This window comes from Mesoplodon densirostris, chromosome 3, assembly GCF_025265405.1.
Source record: "Mesoplodon densirostris isolate mMesDen1 chromosome 3, mMesDen1 primary haplotype, whole genome shotgun sequence".
NCBI classification, from domain to species: domain Eukaryota; kingdom Metazoa; phylum Chordata; class Mammalia; order Artiodactyla; family Ziphiidae; genus Mesoplodon; species Mesoplodon densirostris.
Window position 1 is genome coordinate 173940250 of NC_082663.1, and position 11385 is coordinate 173951634.

Here is an 11385-nt window from a genome sequence, read left to right on the forward strand (position 1 = left end):
AATGGGGATGTGACAGATATTAAGCCTATGATGGTGGTACTAATCCCTGCAATTTCCTCCAGGAATGTGGTGTTGATTTTGGTTTACTACCCTGGTAGGGAAGGGAACTTCTAGGGACTTCTACTTGTCCCTTTTTACCATAATAGGCCTCACTCCATGGATCAGAGGGCAAATCTGGGGGTTCTGCCAGGAACTGAATATATCTATTCCAATTACACATTTAAGAACTAGAGATATAACCACTGGGTTCACAGACCTACTAGGCTGTCTGTAATTTTAGCTTGGGCCAATACTCCATTCATTATCTGACCACCACCAGTTCTCACTTTGTGACTGGTGGACCATCGTAGTATTTTGGTCCCAGGAATTAGCATCAATTCAGGGCCAGTGCCTATTATTTAATCCCTAAAAGATCTGAGGCTTTCCTTTTTTCATAATACTAAGTCATCTATTAAAGACTGCAGGTTTCTGGGGAAGTCTTGGAGGAAGTCTCTAGTATATACTTGTGGCAGTGTCGTGGAGTTCTTAAGGGAACTCAGCATGTCCTTCAATCAAGGGGCTCTGGATCTGACAGCTGGCTTAGGTCTGGAAACTGGAGGAGAGGTTATGACTCTCTCTGTAGTGACTTTAGTCAGATTTCTGGGCACCAGCCCTAGGGTTTTTCGTTACATAGATCAAGCAGTGTTTTAGTAGACTGCCTATCTATTCCATTCCTAGATCTACTGTACCATTTAGCTACTGTATTAGGGTTCTCCAGAGAACAGAATCAGTAGGATTGACTGATTGATTAGAAGGAATTGTCTCACATAATTATAGAGGCTGGTAAGTCCAAAATCTGCAGGGTGGGCCAGTAGGCCAGAGAGCCAGGAGAGCCAATGCTGCAGTTCCAGTCCAAAGACAGCCATCTACAGAATTCTCTCTTGCTTGGGGGGTCGTCATTTTGTTCTATTCAGGTTTCCAACTGATTGGATGAGGCCCACCCACATTTTGGAGGGCAATCTGCTTTACTCAAAGTCCACCACTTTAAATGTTCATCTCATCCAAAAACATCCTCACAGAAACACCCAGAATAATGTTGGACCAAATATCTGGGCACCTGATGACCCAGTCAAATGGACACATAAAATTAACCTTCACAGCTACTACCAACAATCCCTGTGGATCAAAACATTCTGATTTCCATTTGTCTCTGCTGGGCACTAAGTGCATCCATCTTCTCTCTCATGACTGAACACTGCCACTTGGCCTCGGCTACTCCAGGATCCTATCGACCCCGTGAAATCAATGAACTCATCTCAGTGGCAGCATCTTCTACCATCATACAAGCCCACAGAGAAAAGCCACCACAGAGATTTCCAAGGATATCGGTGATCTCCTCACTAATGTATTGCTCAATATCTCAGGGAATGAGTGTCCTCTGGGCCCTCTTCAACCATATAGTTGGGGGGGGGGGGTAGTGGGTGAGGGAAGTTCAAAGGTCACCACACGTGATAAGCTTAGCAACATTTCTATCTCCCCAAGTCTTTTAATTCCTTTCTCTACATTGTGCCAGCGAAGTTCTGGGATCTCAAACTCATTATATGTAGGTCACTGCTGAGTTCAAGTTATCCAAGTAAGTAAATTCTTTTTTTTTTTTTTTTTTTTGCGGTACGCGGGCCTCTCACTGTTGTGGCCTCTCCCGTTGCGGAGCACAGGCTCTGGACGTGCAGGCTCAGCAGCCATGGCTCACGGGCCCAGCCGCTCTGCGGCACGTGGGATCTTCCCGGTCCGGGGCACGAACCCGTGTCCCCTGCCTCAGCAGGCGGACTCACAACCACTGCGCCACCAGGGAAGCCCCAAGTAAGTAAATTCTTATATGAGCTAACATATTAAATCCAGAATCCCTGATACATACACCCATATCAGTAAATTTGGCTTGTTACATTCTGCCTTTTTCCATCTAATGCTCTTAGAATCCCATTCCCACATATATTCACCTGGTTTCTGCCTATATAAATTAGAAAAATCTTGCAGTTCTTTCGGATTATAAATTCTTCCCTCCAGGTTCAGACTTTGTACTTGTTCCCTTGGAATATGCTGGATCTGACCCTAGTTATGGGTCTAGTGGCAGCAAGGAGTGGTGGGGTAGGTCTTGAAGAGTACAGGCATCTCCTTGAAAGTCACCTGCCTCAGGTGAGAGTATTACAAGGACTTCAAGCAAAGGAAACCTAATCTCAGACACAGAAGGTGAAGGCATGGAAGGCTCAGAGTGACTTAGGGGTTCAGATTCTCAGTTTCATCTGTGTTCACGCAGATGTCCTCATTCCAAGTCCTGGGGACACTCCCAATCCTCATCCTAACTTTCACTGAGAGACATAGGCTGTGAAATCAATTTACATTAAATTCTACAACCTTCACAATTAAATCTTGTGTCTGAATTTGCAGCTCTAACAGATTTGCGATACTTTTAGAGCTACCATAGAATCTCTCTAGTTCTCTGACCTGGACTTGGGCTGAGACTTTAAAGGGCTGAGTGTGTTGTTTTCTTTCTGTACACCCTCCAGAGCACTCAGAAGGAGGCATCCCGCCCCACGGTCCCTGTAGTCATCGTTCCCAGCAGCCACTTGGTCCCCCAAGGTACCTGCTTCAGGAGGTTCTTGATCACAATAATCTACAGCCAATAATTAGATTGATCAGGGCCACTCCATGCCATGAGTTACTAGCATCCCATTTCCATGACAAGGAGCTCAACATTGTGTTCAAGTCTAAAGACAAACCCAAACACCTGAAAACAGGGTCTGTTTCCTGAGACTCCTAGTTCCAATTTCTGTATCCGTCAAGGTTCAGTCAGGAAACACAAACTCTACCAGTTACTTTTGCAGAGAAAATTGAATATAAAGAACTGTGAACCAGGTATCAGAGAACTGGAAAGGTAAAAGGAATACTGTATAAACACAGAAAGCAGTTACCATCCCTAGGGCTGGGAGAAGAGCTCGGGATTAATAGAATTTAGAAGCTTGGACGAAGGGTCCCATGGAGCTGGGTTAGAGAAGGCATTTGCCAGCTGATGCAGGTATGTCTGAAGACTGGAAAAAATATAAACCTAAACCAGCTGCTCCTACAGGAAATAACTTTCATTCCCAGGGTGAGGAACTGTTGCTCGGGCGAGGCTGAGAGTAACGGGAAGCAAAACAGAAAGAAGCAAGCTCTTTGTGGCTCCTCTAGACTTCCAGTTCCCTTCTAACGCCCCCTATTGGCAGACTAACAGAAGGCTCGCTGGCAAAGGAGAAATGTGATTTGCAAAGTCCCAGCCCTGACATCACATAGCTGAGTTTGAAGGTAAGACTATAGCTTAATAACCAACTCTGTTTTGTGTGTGTGTGGGGGGGGGGGTGTTCATGTGTGTGAGTGTCTGTGCATTCATGTGTGTTTTCTGAACCATTTTAAAGTAACTTCCCAACACCATGTGTCTTCTCCCCTCCATACTTCAGCATGCATCTCCTAAGAATAAGGACATTATCCTATATAACCACAAAACCATTATTCACACACAAGAAAATTAACAATAATTCCCTAATATCTCTAATAATCACAGCATATTCAAAGTTCTTCCAATTGCCCCCAAAATATCTTTTATTCCTAATGTTTTGAACCACCTTTTAATATTTCCATGACATTTAACATTTTAAAGAATGTCCCACTCTCTGAATTGACTGTTTTCTCCTGTGTTGTTTAACTAGTTTCTCTATTCCCTATACTTTCTGCTAATCAGAGGTTAGGTGTGAAGGCTTAATTATATTCAGGTTAAAACCCTGGCTGTATCGTATAATGTCAGGTTTTATGCCCTTGGTAATGCTAAATTTCCCTACTTGGTTAACAGAGGGGCCGCCACATCTCTCCATCATAAAGTTACGTTTTTCCCTTTGAGGTTTTTTAAGAGTGTGTTTTATTTTTAATATGTAAAACAGGCATCTGGTAAATTGAGAGAGTACAGTGAAGGCTGTACCTCCCACCCCATCTCAGCTCCACAGTTCTCCAAGAGGCAGCCAAGGCTACCAGGCTACATGTCTTCCAAGTGTGGTTACATATAAATGTGTGTGTGTGTCTGTGTGTGTAACCTTTTTTCCTCATAAGCAGTAGCACGGTAGACACACTCTTGTATGCTTTAATGTTTTTAATTTTTTATCATACCCATAATAAATTAAGTGGATGAGACATGTAGAGTTAAGTGTCTTCTGAGTATTATTTAAAAGAAATGTGTAGACGTCTTTTAAAGTACAAGATTTTGAGAAATTAGTCTCCTTCCACTTCACAACACCTAACAGATAAAAGGTTTCTTTTAGCCACTAGCTAAATCTTATTTATGCAGTTTCATCAAGCCTCATTTCCTCAGTCTGGGATTTCTGCTTTTCGTCCCAGCCAAAAGGCAGGGATAGACCCTACATTTCTCATATCCCCTCCCAAAATTATGCTGGCAAAGCATGGCAAAGCCTTCATTTCTATACTCATTCATAGGTTACTTTCTCTAAGCTTGATTCTACAAAGCACGAGCCTCTAGATCTTCTTAGCAGAGCATCTCCCTCAAATCAAATGTCTGTTCATTTCTGATCCACATACTGAGTTGAGAAACCTTATCAAGAGAGGTTTTTGCATGAGATTCCAAAATGAAGTCTCTCCAACTGAAGCCTTTCAAGCTACATCTGGAAACGGGTTGGATCTTTTCTGGGTCATTTCCCCTAGAATACAAGTGGTGTCTATTTTGGTCTGACTTCATTTGCTCTGGGATTGTAGCTGTCTCAAGGCTTTTAACTCTTCCAAAACCTCGGGCCAGAAGAGCTTCTTATAACTCTCTGGTTCTTCTTTTCCTTCCCGTGAAAACTACTCTGCTTGTTGAAGCCCTCTGCCCAGCTAAACACTGTCTAGAAGAAGGAACTTATGCCTGGGCGAGATCTGAGCTCTCATTCCAACTTGCCCCTCGCCCACTGTGTAACCTTGGGAAGATGGCCTTGCTTCTGGGCCTCAGCTCCTTCGACTGTACAATGCGGAAAATACTTGTCCCAAACTTGGAAGACGGCAAGAGACTGCTCTTTGAAAATGTTTTTTTAAAAAGAAAGTCTATAATTGTTGGGGGTTTATTAACTCCCTAAACTCTCTGCCACATCCCCAGATCTGGTTCATCCATCAGAGCAAAGGAAGAGTTTCTAAAAAATGCAATACAGCATTTCCTTATTTTTTATTTTATTGAGGGGAGGAGTGTTGAGTAAGTAAAAGATTTCCATTGTTTTAAAAATCAAATTGTTCAGGCTTCCCTGGTGGTGCAGTGGTTAAGAATCCGCCTGCCAATGCAGGGGACACGGGTTCGAGCCCTGATCCGGGAAGATCCCACATGCCGTGGAGCAACTAAGCCCGTGCGCCACAACTACTGAGCCTGCTCTCTAGAGCCTGCGAGCCACAACTACTGAGCCCGTGCCTAGAGCCCGTGCTCCGCAACAAGAGAAGCCACCGCAATGAGAAGCCCGCGCACCACGATGAAGAGTAGCCCCCACTCACTGCGACTAGAGAAATGCCACGCAGCAACGAAGACCCAACGCAGTCAAAAATTAATTAATTAATCATTTTTTAAAAATCATGGTACCAGTTTTCTTTAAAAAAAAAAAAAAATCAAATTGTTCCAAAAAATCTAAGCGAAAAAATACGCCTCTCTCTTACTGCTGTTTTCCAGTTCCTCTCTCCAGAGACAACATCTGCTGTTGCAATTTTTTGTATATCCTCCTAGGGATAAATTGTGTTCATACATCCATGTGTGTCTGTGTTTTCCTCACCTCTTCTTTTTTTTTTTTACGGTACGCGGGCCTCTCACTGTTGTGGCCTCTCCCGTTGCGGAGCACAGGCTCCGGACGCGCAGGCTCAGCGGCCATGGCTCACGGGCCCAGCTGCTCCGTGGCATGTGGGATCTTCCTGGACCGCGGCATGAACCCATGTCCCCTGCATCGGCAAGTGGACTGTCAATCACTGCACCACCAGGGAAGCCCCCACCTCTTCTTTTTTTAATTTGAATGGTAGCAAACTATACACACTGTTCTGCTTCTTATTTTTCTCACTAAACAATTTGTCTTGAAGATAATTCCATAATAGTACAAAGAGTTCTGCCTCTATGTATGTATGTATAATGATTTAATTAGTCCCCTATTACTTGGCATTTAGATTGTTTCCAGTCTTTTATTAGTTCAAACAAGGTTGCAATGGATATCCTTATGCACACTTTCAAGACAAATTACTGGAAATAGAACAGCTATATTAAAAAATAAGTTGTGGGACTTCCCTGGTGGCGCAGTGGTTAAGAATCCGCCTGCCAAGGCAGGGGACACGGGTTTGCTCCCTGGTCCGGGAAGATCCCACATGCCACAGAGCAACTAAGCCCGTTTGCCACAACTACTGAGCCTGCACTCTAGAGCCCAAGCGCCACAACTACTGAGCCCATATGCCGAAATTACCGAGCCCGCGTGCCGCAATTACTGAGCCCGCGTGCTGCAACTACTGAAGCCCGCGCACCTAGAGCCCGTGCTCCGCAACAAGAGAAGCCACCACAATGAGAAGCCCACGCACAGCAACGAAGAGTAGCCCCCGCTCGCCACTAGAGAAAGCCTGCGCACAGCAACGAAGACCCAACGCAGCCAAAAAAAACCAAAATTGTGTATTTTAAATTCTTATAAACCTGCAAAACTTTCTTTACAGTTCAACTATCACCTTGTTTCAATCTAAGTGATATAATACACAGAGCAGCCAGCCTTCACTCCAACATCATGCTCTTTCCATGCAAAGGCAGCAAGTCCCCCTACTAACGGCTGTCTCCCAGTGCTGCCACATTAGCAAGACCCCATCTGAATTATCTCATTCTGGAGACTTCACAGCCCCAAAGTCCCTTGTTGAAAGTAAGCACTGACAACTTGCATCTTGGCCATTAGCAGTTTGGAATGATTCAACATCGTTTTAAATGCTCTTTTGTACCAAAACCAGAGAAAGGAAAGGTTGAAAAAGACATACAGGAAGGCTACGAAGGCCCACATTTTACTAATGCACGTAAGTCAAAAGATCTTGGACTTTGTCTTGACTCCACAACTGACTACTAAGTCACTGAAGGTCTCTGGACCTCTTTGTCCTTGTGTGTGAAATGAAGACCATGGACCAGATTATTTCTCAGGACCCTTCCTCCTTTGAGATTCTGAAGACTCACATGCAGCGTATGTTGGGGGCACTTGTCTTCCCAACCTCACCATATTCAAAAAGCAAAAGATGTCATGAATTAGTACATGATTAATATCGAAATGGGTGGTACAACTGAGAAGATTTAGACAGTAGCGCGCTGGTAAACAGGCTGAGGTGGGAAAAAGAGAGCCTTGATTTGTAGCATTTGCGGATTTCTGTGGTGTAATTATTCTCACTATGATGATTTCAAATGGCAGCATGATGTCACTAAACTCAAAGTTGGGAAGAGAGGCACAGAATTGGTTTCTGGCTCCAGAAAACCAACAATTATGGATTCAAAGCAAGCATTTTCTTCAGACTGTCCTGTGTTGAGAGGATTTCATGAAAGAGGAGAGATTTGAACCAAGCATTGAAGGAAATTACATTAGGACTCTTTCCATAGTAACTGACGGAAACAATCCAAACTAGCTTAAAGAGAGAGAGAGAATATAAGAATGTGAATGCTTTAGCACAAGTCTCTGAACTAAGGGCTCTAATGATGTGCTCACAGAACTCTCCCTCCACCTCTCAGTTCTTCTTGAATCTGCTCCTACTTGTGTATTGATGTCATTGTCTCCTGCCATAAGCAGGCTCTCTCCAAATGGCAGGCTCCCTGCCGGTGGCAGCCCAAGGCTCTGTACTTACAGTTAACAATTCAGAACAAAAGAGTGCCCTGTCATGGAAAGCCCATGGAAAGACTGGCTGGCTCTGCTTGGGTCTTACGTCCACCATCTGGGCTCTTAACTGGGCACAGGAAAGGGTACCTGGTTCATACGCCTGGGCAGTCAGAGCACTCTTCCTCTACCACTGAAAACACATGAGTCATCCAGTACACATTCCCCAAAGGACAGAGGGATGCTGGGCAGAGAAAAGCCATGCATTTCTAGTAGACATATGGGTAAGGCTTTGTGGAAGAGCAGGTAATCGTTAGAGGGAACTGCCTAAGGGGAGGTACAGAAACATAAAGGTGCATTCAGGAGCCAGCAAGAAGACCACCTGACCAAAGGAGGGCTACCCACGGGGCAGCAGTTCCCAAAGGAGGGCAGTGTTGCCCCTCTCGGGACATTTGGCAATGTCTGAAGATATTTTTGGTTGTCGCAACTAGGGGCAGAGGCCTAGTATTGTCATCTAGAGCAGCGGTCCCCAACCTTTTTGGCACCAGGGGCCAGTTTCGTGGAAGACAATTTTTCCATGGGCCGGGGCAGTGGGCAGAGGGGGATGGTTCAGGAGGTAATGCAAGCGATGGTTCAGGCGGGAATGGGAGCGACGGGGAGCGGCAGATGAAGCTTCACTCGCTTGCCCGCTGCTCACCTCCTGCTGTGCGGCTTGGTTCCTAACAGGCCGCAGACTGGTAGTGGTCCGTGGCCTGGGGGTTGGGGACCCCTGATGTAGAGGGTAGAGGCCAGAGGTAGAGACTAAACATCCGACAAGGCACAGGACAGTCCCCACAAGGAAGACTCATCCAGCACTAGATGTCAACAATGCCGAGGCTGAGGAACGCCGTCACACAGGAAAAACAGGAGACATGTCTGGGAAGACGTCAAATCATAGAGGTCTTTCAGTTAGTGAGGCTACAGAAAGGCTACAGAGTCGAGGCATTATCCTATGACTGTTACACAGGGAGCAGTAGGAAGAGGCTGAGATAGGTTAACGTAGCTCTCGTACATTCCGCTCCTTCTGCTGACGCCTCTCCCCCTCCTCTTCTGCCACCTTGGCACAGCTGGCCCTTTTTTATCCTTTGTGGCTCACCTTAAAAGTTACCTATTTGAGCGATCACCCCAGATCTCCCAATCAAAATAAGTTCTCTCGCAGACTCCACACCGTCATTCTCTCCCACAGTTCCGTCTTCTTTTCCTTCATAACTCTTAGCACAATTTTGAATTCTGTGTTTGAGTGCTAGTAGAACGTCTGTCTCTGCATAAGCATCATGGAGACAGAGACCCTGGGTATCTGTTCATGACTGTGACCCCCAACATCACAGTGCCTTGTACACTGCAGTTGTTTGATACTTAATCAATTAATTTATTTATTTGAAGGTTGATTATAGGATCGAAGAGGGGCTGAGGGTAGGAGGTGGAATTGAAAGAGGAAGAGAGGAAAGAACAGCGGTCCTCTGGATTTCTTCCCTGCTTGTTCTGCTGTGCACTCATCTCCCTTCTCTGACTTTTCCGGCACCTATAGTTCACAGCATGACATATCAATTAGGGTTCAAGTGAAGAGACAAAACCCTTCTAGCTCTTCTAAGCAGACACGGATTTAATAAAGAGAATCAAGTGAGTTCAGAATCAGGGCAGAGCACGTTGTGCCTGGGCCTCCAGGAATGATTCCTAGAACATCACCCCAGTACTGACTACCTCCCCTCCCCATCCCACCCACAACCTGGAAGAGCTCAGGGAGCCACTGGCCCAGTCTCTGGCTACCGGAACACACCACCTTAGGTGTAACCAGAGGACCGGGAGCTACTGCCAGAACTCCAGAGCCGTGCTGTACCTTTTGGGTCAGCCCCAGCAAAATGGAGTCCTCCCAGGCCGCTGTCTCCTCTCCACCTAACTCAACTGGTTTTTCTTCCTAACTCAGTTTTGAGTTCAGGTCTTGCACAGCACACAGGACTAGCTAAACCTAAATCTTAAACAGGAACCCAGCAGCAAGGAGCCTAGAAAACAGATTTTTAGCGTCTTGGTCTCTGCAGTATAGGAAGGCACACTCAATGAGAGGCGTGGAACAAGCAAATCTACCCCATCTGGCACGTGGCTGCCCCTGCCAGACTGTAAATTCTCTGTGGCCATCAATGTCATAATGTATCCATGTTCTCTAAAATGAATGAAACTGTGGAATGAACTGAAATGAATCAAAGGGGGAAAGACTTCTCATTTTTTTATAACACACTGTACCTTTCCTATGACACGTATTGTATTTTGCATCTTACGGTAATTCGTGCTCACATTCATTTTCCCTGTAGACCAGAAGTTCATCTCCTTGTCTCCACACTCGTAATAGGTAATACGTGTTTGTGGACTGAATAAAAGACATAAACAGGCTACTGGGAAGAAGTCCTGAGCCCCGTTCCAGCTTGAAGCAGCTCCTGAAATAGCCATTTCATGAGTATTTTGGATTTCCTGCTCTGTGATGCCATCACCACTGCAAGGATCCATAGGACAAGGCCCCAAGGGGGAGCTTCTGGGGATCTGGGTTCCAGGACTGCTCCAAAAGCTGGAAAAACATCGGTTCCCATTCAGCCAGCCAGTAAACATTTATTTACTGGGTGCTGAGTGTGGCATCACTGCCTTTCCCTATACTGTTCATTAACCTTCTTGCCAGTAAGGGCATGCCAGTGATTTCAACTTGTGTCACAGTGGAGTCCCATGGGCAACACATGGAGATTCTTACTCTACCCTAGGAGAGGGGCTTTCCTGAGCCCTTTAGATTCTGAATGGCCTCCTGGCATCCTAAGCCGAGATCCCTCACCTTTTCCATTCCTGACACATCCGGGAACAGACCAAGGTACCCAGAGAGGGTGGTGGACAGAGGTCCCCTTTCCAGCCACCTGTGAATTGACACACTAAACCCCAATGCACATGTCATCTTTCAGTCATGTTTAGAGCTCTCACCCTCTCCCTCAGGCTCAACTGGACATCTTTTCCCCAGGCCTTCCCCTGGCCTCCCAGTTTCATATTCAGTGTCTTCCTCTTCTGCAACACTTATTTCACATGAAACCACTTGTATCATCCTCACTAGACTCTAAGTTCCACGAGGCCAGGCACCAAGCCTATTTGGTTTACCTCTAGATCCCCAGCACCTAGCCAGGGGACTGACACGTAATAGATGCTTATTAAATGTTTGCTGAGCCCACTAACTTTCATCCTCAAATAATATTTATGTAATATTAATAATAATTCTCTACATAGTTTGATTACTTACCAAACATCTCTATGAGTGAGTGTCCCAACTCTAGGGGGAAAGACAGTGCAGGTAATATAATTATTATTCTTTCTCCTTTTCAGAAATGAAATACCACCTATGAGATAACTAACTTGTCTACGGTGGTGGAACCAGCTTGAGAATTCTAATGCATATCTGCATTAAAATTCTGACTATAAACCTTGGGTCATATACCATCTGTTCACCTGATGCTCTGGCAGCCAAGTGAAATACTGGTAGCTA